The sequence below is a fragment of the Gracilinanus agilis genome, chromosome 5 (genome assembly GCF_016433145.1).
Source record: "Gracilinanus agilis isolate LMUSP501 chromosome 5, AgileGrace, whole genome shotgun sequence".
Lineage (NCBI taxonomy): Eukaryota > Metazoa > Chordata > Mammalia > Didelphimorphia > Didelphidae > Gracilinanus > Gracilinanus agilis.
The window spans coordinates 144,917,013-144,939,500 of NC_058134.1; positions in this window are offsets into that span (position 1 = coordinate 144,917,013).

Sequence of the window (22,488 nt, forward strand, 5' to 3'; positions counted from 1 at the left end):
GTCCATACTTTCCCCTGGAAGTATATAGTCATTTTTGATGGGTAGGTGATCATTGGTTGTAGACCCAGTTCTCTTGCCTTTCTGAATATCATATTCTAAGCCTTTCAGTCTTTTAGTGTGGAGGCTACCAGATCCTGTGTGATCCTGATTGGTGCTCCTTGATATCTGAATTGTCTCTTTCTGGCTTCTTGTAATATTTTTTTCTTTTACTTGGTAACTCTTGCATTTGGATATTATATTCATCAGGATTGTCTTTTCAGGGTTTAGTGTAAAGGGTGATCTATGGATCCTTTTAATGTCTATATTTTCCTCTTGTTGTAGAACTTCAGGGTAGTTTTGCTGAATGATTTCTTTTAGTATGGAGTCCAAATTTCTATTAATTTCTGCTTTTTCAGGAAGACCAATGATTCTCAATTTGTCTCTTCTAGACTTGTTTTCTTGGTCTATTAACTTTTTGTTGAGAAATTTCATGTTTCCTTCTATTTTGTCAGTCTTTTGACTTTGCTTTTTTAATTCTTGTTGTCTTGTGAGATCATTGGCTTCTAATAGCCGAATTCCAGCATTTAGAATCTTTTGGTTTTTCTTTTCAATTTGGTCTATCTGGTTCATCAAGGCTTTCAGCTTGTCATTTCTGGTCTTCAATTTGCTTATCAATTCATTTGGTTTCTGAGCCTCACTTTCCAATTGCGAAATTCTGCCTTTTAAATTGTTATTTTCTTGCCAGATCTCTTCCATATTTCTCATGATCTCAGATACAAACTCTTCAAGATCTAATGGCCCATTTTCATTTTTTTGGGAAGGTTTGGATGTCTTTAATTGTTTGTCCTCCTCTGTTTTCTGGTTTTTTTTTCTGTGCAGAAGTCATCAAGTGTTAGAATTTTTTTTCTTTGTCTTCTTATTTATTTCTTCGGCTTTACTTGGCATCACTGTGCTTTATCTGCCAGAAGTCTGAGTAAGGCAATCTGATTCTCTTTGTATGGAGTTATGGAGCAGTTTTTGCCTGAGGCTACTTTGTGAGCCTCCTGGTTTCTCTGGGGACCCTCCTGGGGTCTCTGGTCTAGCCGTTTTCAGGGTCAAAACCCCATGTTCCTACCCAGCTGCCCCAGAGCCCAGAAGTTGGTTCACATTTGCTCCTCTACCTGGGTTTTTCCCCTGAGTCTGAGTGCACTGGGCGCTGCTGCTGCTTCTCTCAGCCCCACTCCAGTTTCCAAGTTCTGAGTTTTCTAGCCACCTGGGGTGTCAGGTCTTGCTGCTCTCAGGGGCAAGCTTCTAGTGGTGCCACTTAGCTGCCAAGGAGCTAGATTTTGTGCCCCTGCTGGCTCTAACTCTGGAGCATGGCCTCTGCCTCTGGTACTGTGTGTGGGGTGGGGGAGGGATGATCCCCTCACGTTTTGATGGGAGCTGTTCCCCCCCCCCTTATAGAATTGAAGTGTCCAAATTCCACATACCTTCAATACTGCTCCCTATTATGGGGTGCCTTCTTTCATCTGGATTTTTTGGTCCTTTGGAGGTACTCTATATCCATTGGTAAGGAGAGAAAGTTGCCCTGCCTCTACTCTGCCACCATCTTCCACTTTACCTTTTTAGAACTACCATCAAATGTAATGAAATCTAAGTGCTTGTGTAGACCCTGTCAGTTTGCGAAGATGTTGTCTTGATGTATACTAGACACTGTCAATACTAGATGATAATTTTCCATTATATTAACGCATATTGATTGTTCTCTCATAGACTAATGATAATTATTTAAGAATAAGGACTATACCCATAATCATATTTGAATAGGGCATTCCTGCCTGAGAAAACTCCTACTAATTTATATTAGTCCTTTCTCTTCAATTTATAATCTTAGAAAAGGTTTTGAATTCTTTTCACTTGATTGACAAGATCAGAGATCATAGACTCAGTGTGTTTCAGAGCTGGCACTTGAACCCATGTCTTTTGATTCTTAAGATAATTCTATAGCCTCCAAAGAACAACTTCTTTTGGTTCATTAGTAATAAAGCCTCTTTAAATAGGGTCTTATTGTACCCCTCATTTTACTGGCTTCTCTTCCATAATGAACTCTGGTGATCATGAGGGAGTAGATAAGGTTCAAGATTTGAAATCATAGGATTTGGGTTCAGATTGCAAGCTTACTTACCTACTATTTTTTTTTCTTTTTTTTTTTTTTTTCAAATTTGCTTCATTGGTTCCTTGGGTTTTTCCATCACAGACTTTCCCAGATACACATCTAACTCTCCATTCAATAAATCTTTCCTTGCAAAAAGATTAACAGACACAGTAACCACCTTTGACAGTATATATATATATATATATACTATTCTGTACATATAGACTCCCACCTCTCCAAGTCAAGAACAAGGCATTTATTAAACATTTACTATATACCAGGCCCAGTGCTAATTGATGAGGATACAAAAACTCTGTCCCTAACCTCAGAGACCCTACAGTCTATTGAGGGAAAGGGGCAGCTTGCACAAAGCTACATACAAGCAAGGCATATACAGGATCAATCACTACCTCCTATTTGTGGCCTTGAGCAAGACATTCCAGATTTCATGGCCTGTTTCCTCATGGCTAAAATGAGGCATTTGGATAAGTTGACTTTTAAGGTGACTTACAACCATAAATTTCTGATCAAGGGCCCATTATAATATACTTAATAGAAGTTTATGTAAAGAGTTCTATTTTAATTTTTCATTTCATTTTCCATTGCATTTTACTAACTCTAAATTTCACTTGTTTTCATAATTATCATTCATAGTAGAACCAGTTTTTGAACAAGTGATTCATATATAAAACCCTTTGTGATGATTTATGGTTACATCACTTGACTAAAAGTTGCAGAATTCATAATTGATTGAAAGCCCACTAACTCCTTTGTGAATATCTTTGAAAACTTAGACTTCATCATTTACTAATTTTCAATCAATTTGCCTCTTTCATTTCTTTTTTTTTTCCTTTAGAATATTTTCCATGGTTATACAATTCAGGATTTCCCCACCCCACATTTGCTATTCCCCCTCCCAGAGCTGATAAGCAATTCCACTAGGTTATACATATATCATTTTTCAAAATCTCTTTCCATGTTATTCATATCTGCAGTTGAGTGATCTTTTAACATTAAAACCCTAATCATATTCCCCATCAAACCATGTGATCAATCATATGTTTTTCTTCTGCTCCCACAGTTCCTTCTCTGGATGTGAATAGCATTCTTTCTCATAAGTTCCTCTTTATTGTCCTGAATCATTGCATTGCTGCTAGTAGAGAAGTTCGTTATATTCTATTGTACCATAATGTATCAGTCTCTGTGTACAGTGTTCTCCTGGTTCTATTCCTTTCAGTCTTCATCAATTCCTTGAGGTCTTTCCAGATCACATAGAATTCCTCCATTTCATCATTCCTTCCAGCACAATAATATTCCATCACCATCAGATACCATAATTTATCCAGCCATTCCCCAATCGATGGACAGCCCCTCATATTCCATTTTTGGCCAATACAAAGAATGAGACTATATTTTTGTACACATTTTTTTCCTTATTATCTTTTGGGGGTACAAACCCAGCAGTGGTATGGCTAGATCAAAGGGTAGATAGTCTTTTAAAGCCCTTTGCACATAGTTCCAAATAGCCTTCCAGAATGATTGGACCAATTCACAACTCCATCAACAGTGTATGAGTGTCCCAATTTTGCCACATCCCCTCTAACATTTATCACTTTCCTTTACTGCTATATTGGCTTGTCTTCTAGGTGTGAAGTGGTAGCTTAGCATTGTTTTAATTGTATTAATCAGGAGGGATTTAGAACATTTTTTCATGTGTTTATTGATAGTTTTGATTTAATCATGTGAAAACTGCCTATTCATGTCCCTTGACCATTTGTTGATTGTGGAATGGTTTGGGGTTTTTTGTAAATTTGACTTAGTTCCTTATATTTGGAAAATTAAACTTTATCAGAGAGTTTTGTTATAAAATTGTTTTCCTTATATTAGGGAAATAATCTCTGAGACTAATTTCAGTAGAGGGGAAGAAACAGAAGACAAGTTTCAGGCATTTAAAAGATGAATTGATGACAAGGAAGTCAAATGAGTGGGCATAGACAATCATTCAAGAAGTTTGTCAGTAAAAGCAAGGAATGTATCTTTTTTTTTAATCCATGAATTTTCAGTACCTTATCCATAATCAAGTCTTGATAAATGCTACTCCAACTGAATTATTGAATCGATAAATGCTACTCCATTTGTGAATCCATCTGACCTTGGGGATTTTTTCTAAGGAAATTCCTTGATGGCTTGTTCCATTTCTTTTTCTGAGATGGGATTTTAAAAATATTCTATTTCCTCTTTTGTTAATATAAGCAATTTACATTTTTGTAAATATTCACCCGTTTCAACTAGATTGTTGTAATTATTGCCATATAATTGGGCAAAATAGTTCTTAATAATTAATGTACTTGCCTCTTCATTAACAGTGAGATTACCCTTTTTATCTTTGATACTGTTAATTTGATTCTTTTCTTTCTTTTTTTTATTAGATTAACCAGTACTTTATGTATTTTATTTGTTTTTTCAAAGTATCAGCTCCTAGTCTTATTTATTAGTTCAATAGCTCTTTTACTTTCAATTTGATTAATTTCTCTATTAATTTTTAGGATTTCCAATTTAGTTTTAATCTGGTAATTTTTAATTTGTTCTTTTTCTAATTTTTTTAAGTTGCAAGCCCAATTCATTGATTTCCTCCTGGTTTTGTTGGTATGATCACTCATAGATATAAATTTTTCCCTGAGTACTGCTATGACTATATCCATAGATTTTGTGATGTTGTCTCCTCTTTGTCATTCTCTTTAATAAAGTCCGTAATTGTTTGTATGATTTCTTTTTTGACCCACTAGTTTTGAAGAATCTGATTATTTAGTTTACTATTACTTTTAAATTTGCTTTTCCATGGACCCTTGTTAATTATAATTTTCATCACATTATGATCTGAAAAAGTCATATTTGTTATTTTTGATTTTCTGCATTTGTTTACTGTATTTATATGCCCTAGCACATGGTTGATCTTTGTATATGTACCATGTACTGCTGAGAAGAAAGTATATTCCTTTCTATTCTTATTCAGTTTTCTCCAGATATTTACAAATTCTAATTTTTCTAGCATTTCATTTACTTCCTGTCTTTCTTTTTTTGTTTTTTTCCAGTCCAATTTTTCTTGTTCTGAAAGGGGAAGGTTGAGATCCCCCACTAAAATGGTCTCACTATTCATTTCCTCCTTGTGCTTCTTTAATTTTTCCTTAATAAATCTAGATCTATGCCATTTGGTGCATAAATGTTTAGTATTAATATTACTTCATTGTCTATAGTACCCTTTAACAGAATGTAATTTCCTTCCTTATCTCTTTTAATGAGATCAATTTCTACTTTAGCTTTGTCTGATATCATGATTGCTACTCCTGATTTTTTTCTTTAGATAAAGCATAATAAATTCTGCCCTAACCTTTTACCTTGAATCTGTGTGTGTGATTCTGCCTCAGATGTGTTTATTGTAAGCAACATATGATAGGATTCTAGTTTCTATTCTGCTATCTGCTTTAGTTTAATGGATGAGCTCATCCCATTCACATTCAGTATTATGCTTACTAACTCTGTATTGCCCTCCATCATATTGTCCCCTTTAAATCCTGCTCTATTCCCTTTTTTCTGTGTCTCCTCACCAGTGTTTTGATTTTTGTCACTTCTCCACTCCCTCCTCTTTCTTCTCTTCCCTTATTCATCTTCTATTTCTCTGTGGGGTAAGATAAAGATCTATAACCCACTGAGTAGGGTAAGATAGAATTCAATACCCCACTGAGTACATTTGTTTTACCTTCTTTGAGCCCTTTACAATGATAGTAAAGTTTAAACATTGCCCATCACCTTATCCTCCCCTCTCTATAATGATTTTCATGCCTCTTTATGTTAAATAATTTCCCCTTCTATTTCTCCCTTCCCTTTTCTCTCAGTGAAACCCTCTCATTCCTTGATTTTTTAATATATCATTCATATACATACATATCATATCATCACATTTACATATACATCATATAATCATAATCAGTTTACTTCTCCACCCTTTTTCAGGGCAAATTCCTTCTATCTTCTCTACTACTGAGTAATTTTAGAGAATTACAGAAATCCTCTTTCCATGTAGACAAATAAATATTTTGACCTTAATGAGTCCCTTAAATTTTCTCTTTTGGGGCTTCTCTTGTGTCTTGTCCTTGGACTTCATATTTTTTGTTTAGGTCTGGCTTATTCCTCAGGAACACTTGGAAATCTTCTATCTTATTGAATGACCATTTTCCCCCTTAAAAGAATATACTCAGTTTTGTTGGATAGGTGACTCTGGGTTGTAACACCAAATATTTTGCCTTCATGAATATCATATTCCATGCATTTCAGTCCTTTAATTTAGAAGCAACTAAGTCCTGTGCAATCTTGATTGTAGCTTCATGATACTTAAATAGTTTCTTTCTGGCTGTTTGAAGTATTTTTTCCTTGGCTTGGTGACTCTTGAATTTAGCTATTATATTCCTGGAAGTTGTCAATTGAGGATTTCTTTCTGGAGGTGATCTGTGAATTCTTTCAATTTCAACTTTATTATTTTTTTGTTGATGTTGTTCAAGGATCTCTGTGCAGTTATCTTTGATAATTTCTTGTAACATGACATCCAAGATTTTTTCTTGATCATGGCTTTCAGGTAGTCCAATAATTCTCATATTGTCTCTCCTAGTTCTATTTTCTAGGTCATTTATTTTTCTTAATAAGATATTTTATGTTATCCTCTATTTTTTCATTCCTTTGAATTTGCTTTATTGTTTCTTGATTTCTCATTAAATCATTGGTTTCTAGATGGTCAATTCTGATTTTTAAGGCCTGATTTTCCTCTGTCAGGTTTTTATTCTCCTTTTTTTCAATTGGCCCATTTTTTCTTGCATGATTTTCTTTTCTCCTTGCATCATTTTCATTTTTCCTTGCAACACTTTCATTTGTCTTTACCACTTTTCCTCTGCCTCTCTTACTTGGTTTTTTAAGTCCTTTTTGAGTTCTTCCAGAATTTGTGTCCAATCTATATTTTTCTTTGGGATTTTGGGTGTGTTTATTTTCACTTTCCCCATCTGTCTATATTTTGCTCTTTGTCTTTATAAAATTTCTTTAGAGTTAGGTGCTTTTTCAGTTGTTTGTTTATTTTTCCTATCTAATTATACGTAGGCTTAGGGTGATGATGTCATGTTCTAAGGGATGATAGCTCTGAGAGCCCCCCCCCTGATGATTCAATTGGCCTTTGTGATGCTAATAGCTTAAAGCAGTAATGGGCAAACTTTTTTGAAGAGGGGGCCAAAGGAAAGGAAATGCTAATTTGTCAGTCTGTTTCTAAGGCAACTCTTTCGAAATTTCATTGTATTGTATTGTATCCTACTCATTGTATTCATCAGATTAGGAATAATGTAGCATGGCCAGATAGAAAATTTCAGGGGGCTTCATCTGGATAGAACATTTAAGGGGGCCACATCTGGCCTGCGGGCAATAGCTTGCCCATCACTGGCTTAAAGACTTGCTTCAGGTTTAGGTGTAAGCTTTTGATCTCACTCTGATCTTGATAAGGTCAGGGCCTGATCAAATTCTAGCCTCAGAATTAGTCTCAAGTTTTTTGTCTCACTGTGTACTTGATCCAATCAGGTACACCCCTGATTGTCCTGTCTTGGAGCTCTGCCCTCAGCTTTAGGCAAAAAGATTAGTATTTAGTATGTAGTACTATCATCCACCCCAAGGTGTGAATTAAGTCCTTATGCCAAGCCCAGATTAGAATTACCTGGGCTAGGTTTCAGGACTTCTCCATAGGTTTGAAATTCCAAGGGATATTGGTTGACTTTTACCTCTATTTGCTCAGGGAGAGTCTCAGTATATGGATGTTGGCTTAGACATAGGTTACTGAATTTTGGACAGCAGATGTGAGGTCAGAGGGTGTGAATCACTCTTGGCTTGTTTTTCCCTCCTTGCTACAGCTTCTTCTTGGGTCTGCTCTCCTCATCTCAGTGCCCCAGATGTTTAGTTGTCCACCTTTTGGGTTTTTTTTTTCTTAAAAGTTGTTTTACTCTGTCTCCTTGTTGGTTCTTTTACTCCTGTATTTGTTTTGGGGGGGTATTTTAATTTTGGTCAGGGAGGATTCTCATGATGGCACAGAGCTGCTGAGAATTGCTCCATCATCTTGGCTCTACCCCTGAAGTCTGCGTTTTTCATTTCAATAGTGTAAACTGCTCTTCTCTGTGGATTGGATTGCTAACAGTCTGAGGAATGAAATTTAATAGCCCTAGTACTCATGCCTCTCATTTTATGAGTAAATGGAAGGAAGGAAATGTTAGTTCCTAGCAACAGCCTTTTACATAATTACTTTAATGATAAGACAAACCAGAATGAAGTAATGTTGACTTTTAGCTGAATTTCTATTTAGATCAAATCATTTTATGATTTATTGCTATAAAAAAGATTGTCAATGCTTATTAAAAGACCTTACTTCAGAGGATCTAAACTAAGTGTAGGTTCATTGCATCTGAGAAGGTAGAACATTAGTTGTCATTAAGCTATCAATATTCCAAGTTATATGACATGAAAAGCAGATCAAAGCTTAATTTCTGTAGGAGATTTAGCCTTAACACTTTTAAATGTTGAGGAGTATGGCTTGATTCATGATTGAGTAAGTATGCTTACAAACATGAAAAAAGGGGTTTTCAAGGAAAGAAAAGATGATCTGTTTAGTTCTCCTGATAATTATTTGGTGTATTATATAAGTAAATAAACTAGTTTAAATAAACCCTTAATGAGTTTTTAATGTATAGAGAAATGAGTCAATGGGGCAAAGAGAGGTGCAAATCGTAGAAGAATTGCCTCATGTAATAATTGAAGAATCACTTGAGTAAAATCCCCACTGCACTAGCTTTTGTTGGATGAAAGAATGAAAGTGTATTAAAAATTAATACTTCAGTGTAATTTGAAGCCAGTGCTGCCTGAATTATTATGTGCCAAATTAGGTTGCTGTAAACAATAACAAAATGGGTGACTGTGCAAATGAAAGCACCAAGTTATTTAAACTTGCATTAGCATGTTTAATGAGATGCAGTGAAAGTGGAAAATGTTTAATTTAGTAACAGATGACCTGAATCAATCTGTCCTACAGAATGATTGGCTACGGGGCCAATTTTCTGCAAAGGAAATAAGTTAATAAATACAGCTGTTGGAATAAAATATAGACTATTTTATTTTTTTTCACTTGCAATAAGGGAAGGTGAGTTTGTAGTATGAAATCTCTGTGATCTTGGTGAAAGCCTCTGAAACACAGTGACAACGTGATGGTGCACTGGTAAGGCCTCAGAACTAAAAGACAAGAGACCTGATCCATATTCCTGACTTAATTCAACAAATTTAATTCTATCCACTTTAATTAATTATTAATTAATCATATTTAAGTAATATTCACTATTGATGTATATATTTTTTTTATTAAAGTGCTTGTATTTCTATATATTCTATTCTGGGTGCTAAGGGAGATACAAAGTTTAGATAAAGCACAGTGTCTGCTTTCTTAGAACTTTCTTTTCAGCAGAAGGGACATAACATAAAGAGAAGAAAATATGAAACAAAGTAAAACACAATCAATTAATTAGAAAATATCACAAAAAACTGATAAATGAAATGTGCCAGCTTCACATCCCATCCATTCTGATGAATATTCAACTGAAGAGCTGGCTACTCAGGGTATTTGCCAAACATTTGCTACCAAATTCATATTATATATAAATATATATGAATATATTTATATAATGTATAGTAAGTTTATACATGGGAGGGATAGGATGCTACTTTCTTTTTTAATTACATTTTGGAGAGCCTGGAATTTTAATCTAAAGAGTTTTAACTTTAATTGCTAGATAGGCTTTTAAGCAGAGAAGTGACATGACCAGATCTGTGCATGAGGAAAATTAGTCTAACAATCTTATGAAGCAAGGGAAATAGGGGAGATGTAGAGAATAGGTCAGGTTGTATTTTGTTACCTCAGGAATATAATGAAGACTAGGACAGCATGCTGGCAATGGGAATAAAGAGGAAAGGGCCAGTCAGAGAGAGATTTTATAAATAGAATCAATAGTATAATATCATAAAATTGAATATGTAAGAATGTGAATGATATTGCCAATGAGAGAAAAACTCAACCTTAGACTCTGACACCAACTTTCAAATGTAAACTTTGCAAAGTCACTGAATCGCTTTAGGCCTCAATTTCTAGTTTCCTCAGTTGCATTTGTACCTTTCTAGTTCAGTGTTCTAGGATATATTTGTCTACACAAATCTTCTCCCATTCCTTTAGGTGGGAGAGAAAGTATTTCTTTTCTTTTTTTGTTGAAATATGAGTAGCTAAACACATTGAAGATATATTGATGCTTGATACTCTGTTTAGAAAACTGCATTCATTGTCTTTACCCAATATCTACCCCTCCAAAAACTGCCTCTTTCAGTCAAGGAAAGTGAGAGGAAAAACCACTTACTCAAAAGAATCTCAAACTTGGAGTCAGTGTGTCAAAAGCTCTTTTATTTTATCCTCACAAGAATGGGTACTTGTGAGCCAGTGTTCTAAGTGTTACAGCCAGCCAGCAAGTACAAAGAATGGGAGCTGGCAGCCTCCTTTTATCCCAGTTCCTCCCATCATTCACCATTGGCTGGTTACTTGAGAGTTACTATCTTATCTTGAAAGCTAGCTAATCAGAATGGACAATTTATAAAACCAGTTATTCTAATTATTTAAGTGGATTTTAACTAATCAAAACAAGGACAGTTTTAATCCTACCTATCAGTATATCCTGCAGCCCAGTGATGGTGAACCTTTTAGAGATAGCATGCCAGGTCCTGCCCCCACCCCAACCCTAATATCAAGTGCCATGCCCAGCCCCCCCCCCCACGCTGGGTACTTCCTGTCCCCCTCATAGACACTGGGGAGGGAGAAAGGGCTCCCATTGGGCCACTGAGAGGAGGGGTGGGTGAAGCGAATAATTTCCTCAGCTAGTATAGAAAGGGGCAGGGAGGAGTGGTCTGAGTGCTCTGCTCCCCTGCAGCTCTGCCTGTGAGCTGCCCATATCACTTCCCCTCCCCTCTATGTGCTCCCATTGGCTTCTGGGCAGAGCAGTGGGGGATGTGAAAAAATGTCCTGTCCTCAGGTGTGGGGGAGAGTGGGAGGAGAGCAGCTCCGCCTGAGCCCCTCTGTCTTTCTAGGAACAAACTCTGGGGGTGGGAGTGGGGAGGGAATATAGTCACTCTGTGTACCATCTTTGGCACCTGTGCCATAGGTTCATCATCACTGTTGTAGCCTTTATATGGGGATAGTGTAGCTGTTCATGTCTTGGGAGCCTAGGCTGACATGGTTTCAGGGAAATGGGGATTTGGTTGGGAATGGGAAACTTAACTTGCTTTGATAAAAACTTAGGTGACTCCATCTGACTTCTTCCTAATTCTGCTCCATTTTATATCTTGTGAGAGGAATCCACCATTTTATAGGTTCCTGCACCTCTCAGGAACCACCTTCTTTCTAGTCACCTAAATTTTCAATCTTGTTGAAATCCTTCACTCCTCCCTCACAAAGACACTTAGTTGCCAAGTTTTGCCATTTTTACCTCAAAGAGATCTCATCTGTCCCATTTTGCAATCACATAACCAGCATTTTATTTCAGATCCTCATTGCCTTCATGGCTAGCTCCAGTCTTCATGGAACCTTTCCTGGTTTTCTACTACCTCCTAGCTTAAGACTCTTGCTCCCTCCCAAAGTTTTATCCAGGGGTCGGCAATGTATGGCTCTTGACCAATATCTGGCTCTTTTGAGGGCTAATTATGGCTCTTTCTGCAGGAGCCATAAAGTCAATTTTTTTTCAGGCGCTGTTACAGGACCGTGCACTGTGAGCACTGTACGGTTCTCACGAAATTACATTTTAAAAAATGTGGCATTTATGGCTCTCATGGCCAAAAAGGTTGCCGACCCCTGGTTTTATCTATTTTTTACATCTGTTTTGCTATCAGGGGTATTCCCAGGCTTGAGTAACACTAGATTGTAAGGTCCAAAAGGGAAGGAAAAAACTTAATTTTTTTGTCTTTGTTTTGTGTCTAGCACAGTGCTTAGTATATAATAAGAAATTAATAAATACTTGTTGATTCATTGAAAACATAACATATTCTTCCCTGTATAGTCAACATTGCTTCACAGTGTAAACATTGCAAAAATCTTTTTTCTTTGGGATAAGGCAATCCAAAATACAAGAGTTAGGGATGCCCATGAATGAGCATATTCTAAAACTTCTTAGATTGTCAAGTGATTTGTCCTTCTATTTTATTAATCACATTTCACTCTAAATAGTGTAGCTATGAATCCAACCAAAAATGCTAAGACAATTTGAATGAATGCATGAAAATAAGAAGCTGCCCTCCATCATCTAAAAATGAAGATTTTAAAAAAATTAAGGGTTGTTACTTGCTTCTAGGGACATATCTTTTTTTTTTTTTTTTTAATCTGTGGGTTTGAGCTATTCAGTCCTGGGAGGGCTTCCTCTCTGCTCTGTTGACTAATTAGGTTAGTGGGACCTGAGGCCAGATTTTCCCCAGGTGATAGTAAAAGCTAAAGAAGTGAATTCAGCTACTTTCACTGTAGTCTGTGGGGGATGGGTGTTGGAGTTTCCCTTCCTTCTGAAGACTTCTTGTCCTCTATATTGATAGGATTAAGCCAGGTGGGATTGATCTGCACTGCTAGAAGTGCCCTAAGGTCAAAACCTGAAGAGAAAAGGGGGTGGGGCAGCACAAGATGGAGCTTTTGTTCACCCTCTCTGGGTTTCTCCCCCAGCAGCCTCCCTATCTTCCATGATCAGAGCCTTGAGTTTGGCAGAGCTGTGCCAGCAAGGCACTCTCTTGGACTAGCGCCCAAGCCCACCCAGAGATTCCAGGATCTGCTGGAGACTCAGCACATTAGGTGGAGGAGGGTCCTGGGATCTTCCTCCTTTCTTTTCTCTCCCACCAGATGGTTCCAAGAATTCAAGCATTTTTTTTTCTTCTCCCACCTCCCCCCCACCTTTCAAGTTGGGTTCAGCTGGAGGATCCCCCAGCTCTGTTCTGTTGTCAGATTTGGTTTTTTGTTCCCTTGGAGCCTTTTGTCCTTGATTGTAGGTGAAGGGTTTTATGGAGGTCGAGAGCCTTGCTGCTTCTACACTGCCATCTTCCCAGAATTCCCCCTACCGGGACATATCTTTTTTGATATAATCATTGTATTCACATCTAATGGATTCCAAAAATTTGTGTGGAGTAGGATAAAGTGACCTTTAATATCTTTTATAGTAAGTTACCTTTGTGGTTATTTCTGGAAATTAACTTTGTTCTCTTTTTTGTTTTTAGAAATGTTAACTTTACTACTCTAATATTTTGATAAGGTATAAATTCAGGGGTGGTCAATTGAGGAATAGTTGTTTAAAAAAGTGAATTGTTTGGAAATTCTATTCCTGTTGCCAATTCCTAATTGATAATTCTCTTCAGTACTGAACCTTTAACTAGTTTAAGTTTAAAAGGAAAAAATAAAATAGCTTTAAAATAAATACATAGACCATTTTGCATGCTCTATGGCTTTGAGAAATAACAAAAATCTTTTAAATTGGAAACAGCTGCTTAGCATACTGGCTTAACCAAGGAAAAGAAATGAAGAGGGTTTTTTATGACCTTACTTGTACATTTTCAAAATCGGGGGAGAAACTCTTCTGTTTTAAACAAAAGCAGTCTTGTGTTCTAAGAAGTCTGGCCATGAAGTATTGTGAAAATTTTTAGGCTTTAATTTCATTTTTGTAAGAAACAAATTTTCCCAGTTTAATCTTTTATATGGGGAAACTCTAGTGTATTAGAGAGCATTGTAATGAGTCTGAATAACATGAAAAGTAAAAGCATTTATTGTTTTCAGTAATGGCTCCTAGGCTTTGAATAAAAAGGGGATGCAGATTTTGTCTTTGTTACATAGAAATGTTACTCTGGCTAGACTACAATAGCAGATTGGGGAAGAGAGGTCAAACTTTAAATTTGGATATGTAATACAAAAGAGAGTTTTTTATGCAAAAAAATAATAATTTTCACATAAAATGTTCTGGGTATAAATGACTGAAGAACTGACATACATCAGTTAAAGCTGTGAAAACAACAGAAATTATTTTGCATAAATCAAGTAGTATTTTAAAAGCACTAAAGGAACTTACTCTTTAAAAGAATCTTCTTTTTAAGGTAGAGAACAAATCATTTTTTAAATTGTTTTGTAAATCTGGATTTTTAAAAATTTATTTTTATTGTCATACAAAGCACACTTCCATATTGCTCATTGTTGTAAGAGGACACTCATACATAACAAAGCGCCCCAAATAAAGTCATAAATACACTGATGTGAAAGAAAACTACAATAGTTCTTTTTTGAATGGTGGATAGCATTCCTGGTCATGAGACTTTCAAGTCTGTCCCAGATCATTGCATTGCTAAGAGTAGTCAAGTTTTCACAGATTTACATACAATACAATATTACTGTTATCATGTACAATGTTCCCCTAGTTCTGCTTCTTTCTTTCTGCGTCAGTTCCTTCAGAACCATCTTGCTTATTTCTTATAAGTATAATATTCCATCACCAACATATATTACAATTTGTTCAGCCATTCCACAATTGATGGATATTTTCTCAGTTTCTATTTCTTTGCCACTACAAAAAGAGCTACTATAAATATTTTTGTAAAAAAAGAAAATTTCCCCTTTTTTATTATCTCTTTGAGACACAGATCTATTAGTGGTGTTTCTGGATCAAAGGATATACAGTTCCAAATTGCCCTACAGAATGGTTGGATCAGTTCATAACTCAACCAACAATGCATTAGTGTCCCAATTTTGCCACATCCCCTCCAAAATTTACCATTTTACTTTACTGTCATATTGGATAATCTGATAGGTGTGAGGTGGCACCTCAGAGTTATTTTAATTTGTGTTTCTCTAATTATGAGTGTAAGCTGGATTCTTAATGTACTAGTTTGTTAAATGTCATTCTGTTAATACAAAAATCATCATGTTAAAGATGTATGAGAAAAACGTTTTTAAGCACAGAATGGGAAATAAGATTTCACTTTACAGACACATACAGGACTCCTCAAAAAGACATAAAAACAAATCCAGAAGAACAAAGGGACCCCACAACAGGGCGCAACATTGAAGATATGTGGAATTGGGGCACTTCCATGCTATAAAGGGGTAAAACAGCTTTCACTAAAATGCAAGCTGAGCAACCACCTCCCGCCCACACACCACCTACAGTGCCAAAACGAGCACACAAGAGCTAGAGCAAGTTTGGGGCACCCATTAAGTCATTGGCAGCTACTTGGCATCATCAAGGCCTGTTCCTGAGAGCAGCAAGACTTAAGACCCCAAGAGGCTAAAGAATGCACAGACTTTGAACACAGACCCTGAGCGCAGGAGCTCACTGGGATCGTGAGCCCAGGGGAAGACAGGGAACCTGAGCACAGACATGGACCTTGAGTGGGGACCCAGTGCAGAGGGGTGCATGACTGTGGAAGCAGCACCCTGAGACTGTTAAAGGAGCTTCAGGCAGAAGAACAAGCAAGGGGACCACCAGGAGGCTTGACCCTGAGAACAACTAGACCTGAGACATCAGGAGCCTTAAGAGCATCAACAGACCCTGGGCGTGAGGATAAACCTGAGAGGGCACTTGGCTCACAATGGCAAGCCAGACACAGGAACCCCAGAAGAGAAAGATCAAGAAAAATCCTTTAATACTGGACAACTTTTACACAGAAAAAATCCATACAACAGAGCAAACAGCAGAGGAGAACAAACAAGTAACCATATTCAAACCTTCCCAAAAAAATGAAAATGGGTCACAAGGTCTTGAAGAATTCAAATCTGAGATTATGAGAAAGATGGAAAAGATCTGACAAGAAAATAACAGTTTAAAAGGCAGAATTTCGCAATTGGAAAGTGAGGCAAGTAAATCAAAGACCAGAAATGACCAGATTGAAAAGGAAAACCAAAAGATTATAGCTGAAAACCAGTCTCTAAAGGCTAGAATTGGGCAATTCGAAAAAGATGCACCCAAATCAAAAGAATTGATAAGCAAATTGGAGACCAAAATCAAACAGCTGGAAAATAGGACAGACCAAATTGAAAAGGAAAATCAAAAGCTTATAGCAGAAAACCAGTCTCTAAAGACAAGAATTGGGCAAGTAGAAGCCAATGATATCTCAAGACAGCAAGAACAAATAAAACAAAGTCAAAAGACTGATTAAATAGAAGGAAACATGAAATATCTCAATGAAAAATTGACAGATCAAGAAAACTGGTCTAGAAGAGACAATTTGAGAATCATTGGTCTTCCTGAAAAAGCAAAAATTAATAGAAATTTGGACTCCATACTAAAAGAAATCATTCAGCAAAATTGCCCTGAAGTTCTACAACAAGAGGGCAATATAGACACTGAAAGGATCCGTAGATCACCCTCTACCCTAGACCCTGAAAAGACAACCCCCAGGAATATGATAACCAAATTCAAGAGCTTCCAAGTAAAAGAAAAAATTTTACAAGAAGCTAGAAAGAGACAATTCAGATATCAAGGAGCACCAATCAGGATCACACAGGATCTGGCAGCTTCCATGCTAAAAGACCGGAAGGCTTGGAATATGATATTCAAAAAGGCAAAAGAACTGGGTCTACAACCACGGATCACCTACCCATCAAAACTGACTATATACTTTTAGGGGAAAGTTTCGGCATTCAACAAGATAGAAGATTTCCAAGTATTTGCACAGAAAAGACCAGGACTAAATGGAAAATTCAATATCCAACCACAAAAAGCAAGAGAAACATGAAAATCTTCTGCAGGACTTTCAAATTCCCAGTTGCGTGAAGCCCTGTAGTCACTTCAGATACTATTTTCCACCTTGAAGAAAGAATATGGAAGAACCTAACCCCACTTCAAGTTGCTAAAGAAAAAGGTTCTAGAAAGAGAAGTTATCAGTCTCTATTGTGTTCCTATTCCTAGCTTGCTTGCTACACTAGAGACTTAGGGAAATTCCTCTTGGGTGCTATCTAGGGTGAGCTCTCTCTCTCTCTCTCTCTCTCTCTCTCTCTCTCTCTCTCTCTGTCTCTCTCTCTCTCTCTCTCTCTCCCTCTCTACCCCTCTCCCTCCCTCCTCTCCCTCCTTTTCCTCTCTCTCCCTCTCTCTCTTCTCTCACTTTCTCTCACTCCTCACTCCCAGTGGGAAGGCTCCTTCACTCTATATCATCTGGTATATATTCCCTTATGTATACCTTCTATAATTTCTAATTTCCTATATTTCAAATAAATGGGTTTCTTTGCTATTCAATATGCATGTTCATTGTGGAACTGGTATTAGGTGGGAAAGGGGTCAGGTCTTAGATATAGAGCTTGGGGTCCCTCTTTCCTCCAATAATGAGAAACAGCATTCAGAAGTTAGATTAAACCTGATCATATCACCTTAACTAAAAATATTTAAGGGAACAGAGAGATATACTTCTAGCCTGATACCTCCTCTCTCTGAGGAGAGGAGAGTGGCCTCTGGCCCCAACTTGCTACTTCCCCTTCTGGCAGGAATTAAGGTTTCCTTTGGAGAAGGATGGAAAGAAAAGAGGCTAAAGATGTCCATTTTGCCTTCCTTAGAGCCAAACAACACTCCACCCCCTGCTACATTTGGGGGATAGATAGACAGGTGGACCTCCATTATACATGGGGGTTTCTACACAAGTAAATACATACAAATAAATACAAAGTAATTTGTGGGACAGAGAGAACTAACAACTTCTTAAGAAAGGAGGAATCAAGAAAAACAACTTGCTGAAGAAGACCTCCTGAGCAGAGCTTTAAAGGAACTAGTACAGTGATGGCAAACCTATGACACACATAGCACTGACACAAGTAGCCATTTTCAATGACACATGGCCACATGCGGCCACACACAGAGAAGCATGAAGCCACATGCCAAGGATGAAACATTTGCTGTAGTGTAGTGTAGACACTCTGTGCATTATAGATAACAATTCTACCTATATTAATTTACCTATTTTGGTTTATTAAATACATTTATATATTAAAATTATACATTTTTGTATTTTAAACTATAAATATTGTGAAATTATGGTGGTTTTTTTTTCTCAAAGTGACACCACTTAAGTTATGCCCTGTTTTTTGGCGACTTTTGACACACCAAGCTCAAAAGGTTGCCCATCACTGACCTAGTGGTTCCAAGAGAAAGTGGAGACAATGAGATTTATCATTCTAAACATGAGGGATTGACAATGCAAGGGAATGGAGAGAGGTAATAGAATATCTAGCCAGTTTGGATGAAACCAAGATTGTATGATGGAGAGTAACATATAACAGCTCTGGAAAGGATAGGTTAGAATCAGATTTTTAAAGATTTTAGTAGGGGAGCCACTAAGTAGGACTCAATGTTACAGGCTTACAAATGGAGGTATGTTGGAGTCTATTGTTAAATTTTCATTGTGAATATCTTTGTGTTGGAAATTTGCAAACAGTATAAATCAAGATTTGATTCATTGTTTTGTTAATTGTCTGACTTAAGAAAGTGATGGAGAAAATGTTAATAATATAAATTAAACTTAAAAATGAAAAAAAAGATTTCACTTTTCAGTTAAATTACTGTTGAGCTTGGGTAACACTTTATTTAAGAATATTTTGATGCCACAGAGCTGGTAATTATTTTGGTCATTTACATATAATTGATAAAGTGAAGGAGGAATCTTCTTCTTCCTTTACCTGAATCATAACTAGGTCACAAGTGAATTAAAAAAGGTATTTGTACAATACTGTTGTTTTCACTAGGACACAGCTGAGATGATTATAAGGTGGTTTAACTCTGCGATATTATTCATAGCTAGCAAAATTAATAATTGAAATCTTTCACAGAATAAAGAATTTGCTTGAAATAGGCAATAAATTAGATTAATACTGAGCATATGGTTTGACAATATTATCAACATGGTTTGTTGAGCAGTAAGTAGTTTAAAACAACTACGTGTCAAAAGAATAATCATCATTTCTCTCACAGAATTTACTTTAAAAGTGAGGTATGATTTATTTTTTGAAAGATTTTACTTGAAATATAAGCTCTAAAAATGAACCTCATATATATTTAAAATTTTTAAATATTAATATTGCCATTTTATAGTATCCACATTATTATATAATTATGAAATTTCACTAGGCACATACACATATTAATCTATATATAACATATGTATGTTTATATATATTTACTAAGAAGAAGATTCATGAAGATAATCTTAATCTCTGTAAGATAGAAAGGGCTAGTTTTTATATGAGTCATAGTAAATGAGTTCTTTTTCAATAAAACTTTGGTACATTGGGGTCATCAATTATCTAATCAACTAGCTTCTGTGTATGCTGACAATACACCTGAGAGATTAAACAGCATTTCCAATACAATAATTTGTGGTGCAGTTTCCTATTTCACAGAGCTTTGTCATCTGTGAAATAACATTTTTGTGTTCCTCTCCAATTTGTGTAGCAGAGACTGACATGAAGATAAATGTTACTCTATGTGTTTATGACTCATATTTGCAAATTTGTACATTTGCAGATAGACCTGACTATTTTAAATCGAGTAGCGAGACTTTGCCCAAATTCAAAGAATTTGGGGAAGTTAGCTCTTACATGAAGCCCAGAAGAACAAATGCCTTCCCAAATGGAAATTGGTTGACTTACTTTTTTGTGTTTCAGATTTAACAATGTTGTTAAAATCTATCACAAGTATCAATGCACTTACTATTTGTTAATTGGGCTTAATATTTCTGAGATATAACAATAACACCTGTAAAACTATACATACAGTTAAGGGAATTGATGGGATTAGAATAGAATGTGGTTAATTGTGGAACTGGGTAAACCATATTCACTTCATCTTCTGACTCAATTCTGGAACTAGCATAGTTCCCTTTCTAATTGATTATCTAGTTGGTTATCTAATTGATTATCTTGTTATTGTTGTTATTCAGTCATTTTCAGTTTTGTAGAACTTTTGGTGACCCCATTTGAAGTTTTCTTGTCAAAGATCCTGGAGTGGTTTGTCATTTTATTTGCCAATGCACTTGAGAGATGAGGAAACTGAGGCACACAGGGTTAAGTGACTTGCCTCATGTCACACAGTTAGTAAGTGTCTGAGGCCAGATTTGAGCTCAGGAAGATGTGTTCTTGAATTTAGCCCCCGCATTCTACCTTCTACGTCACCTAGCTGTCCTCAGTAATAGGTCAAGGCCAATTTCTGTGTTGTGATAACAGTGAGAATTGGGAGAAAATCTTATGGCATTGCATGATCCTAGCCTTGAGGCATGGCTAGAAAGCTGGACTACCTGTACCTGCTGTTTCGAGACTGGAAACTAAGGACCCAAGTTATGCTGACCAGAAACATGATCAGATCTAACAACCAAGGTAATTTCTCACATCTCAAGCAACCTATATGTCGTATCTGACATTTGACCCATATTGATCAATCTATGATTGTTTCTACTTTCTTTGATTATTTACAGCCCCTTGATAGGGACAGCTTTTTTTCTGATTTTAGAGAATTGTAACAGTTCACTTTTCCCTCCCTGACTTGGAAAGTTCTAATCTTTCCTCTAATTAGAAATCATTTTACCTAATGTTGCATTGTTGGTCTTCTTTGAGTAATTGTTTTCAGAGTATAAAAGTCTATTCTGCCACCCTTCTCTGTATTTGGGGTTGAGCCCTAAGCTGAGGAAGGGGCTGGATCCCAATTTGTTAGCAATTGGTACACATTGCTTAATGAAGAAATACTTAGAAGCTCTTATCTTCATTTCCTCAGTCATTTCATCTTTCCTCAACTACACATTACTTTCATTTTCATAGAAATTTGAAATTTATAACTGGGAGAGATTTTAGGCACCATAAAGGTTTTGAGTACAGTAGGACCTCATTTTATGTAACCAATATATACTAAGACCTTTCCTGTAAGTTGGAAATTATGCGTTATAGCAAACCCCATTATCTAGTATTTCTTAGGCACTTTATGACTTTTCTTACTCACCAGAATCACTACTTACCCTTGTGATTTGGGGCCATTATTAAATTATTAAATAGTGTTAATAAAACAAAGAGAAGCACTGCACAGAATTGCATATGATTTGTTACAAGTGGGACAAAGATTGATGTGGGAACTAATGTTTGGTACAAAACAATATAATGACTCACCTCTCAGAGTAAGATGAAAGTGATTGTGTAAACTGGTGCAAGACTTAGGGAAGCTATATGGGAAAAGATCATGGATTTAGGAGTAATTACAATTTTGATTTTATGTATTTTTATGCCTTTTTTTTTGATCACCCATCACATATTCCTGAATTTGTGTGTGATCGAGTTCCATAAAACAAAGTCCTACTATAATGTTGAATCTGCTTTATGGGCTTAAAGATATTTTCCTTAAATATCTAATTTTATTTCTTCTGCCCTTTCCATCATCACTAGATGGCCAGTTCTTTGTTTCTTTTCTTATTTCTATTAGCTACATGCTTCAGATGACGTGGTTATGTTTTCAAAGGTTTATTTGCAAAACAAAAAAAGTAAATGTACTTTTAACTGAAATGCAGCTTTTATGACTAGATAAGTGCTTTATCTGGAAGAGGAGAGGAAGAAAGGGAATAAACACTTATATAATACCTACTGTGTGCTGGCTTTGTGTTAAATGCTTTTTTCAAATATTATTGCATTTAATATTTACAACCCTTTTAGGTAAGGATTGCTATTATCCCCAGTTTGTAATTGTAGAAAAATGAGGAAAACAGAGGTTAAATGACTTACTTAGGGCCATAGAACTAATAGTAAATGTCTGAGACTGAATTTAAACTTGTCTTTCTGAATCCAGCCTTAGATCTCTATCTATTCTATCACTTAGCTGCCTTTGCATATAGTAAATCATTTATAAATTCACAAATACTAAATCCAGTTTAAGGTAATTAGAAATACATTTTGGTACCAAAACTTATAAACCATTACATTTAGCTAAAATTAACTTGTCCCTATTTTCCTCAAGAGTATTTCTATGCTGAGACCATGAGTTAGCCTTTGGCCTACCTTGACCCTCAAAAAAAATGAGATTCTTTCATTTGAAAAGACTGAGAAGGCAGAAACTTATTAGCCAATCTTCTCAGAACTTCAAAAATTTGAATATGATGAATGAGTCCATTCCTATGCACAAAGAACTTTTCTTTCTTTTCTTTTAAAGCAATTAATAAGCATTTATTTTTCTCTTCTCTCTGCTTCTCCTTACCTTAACTCATAAAGTAAGCACACAAAACCTTTACAACAAAAATGCATGGCC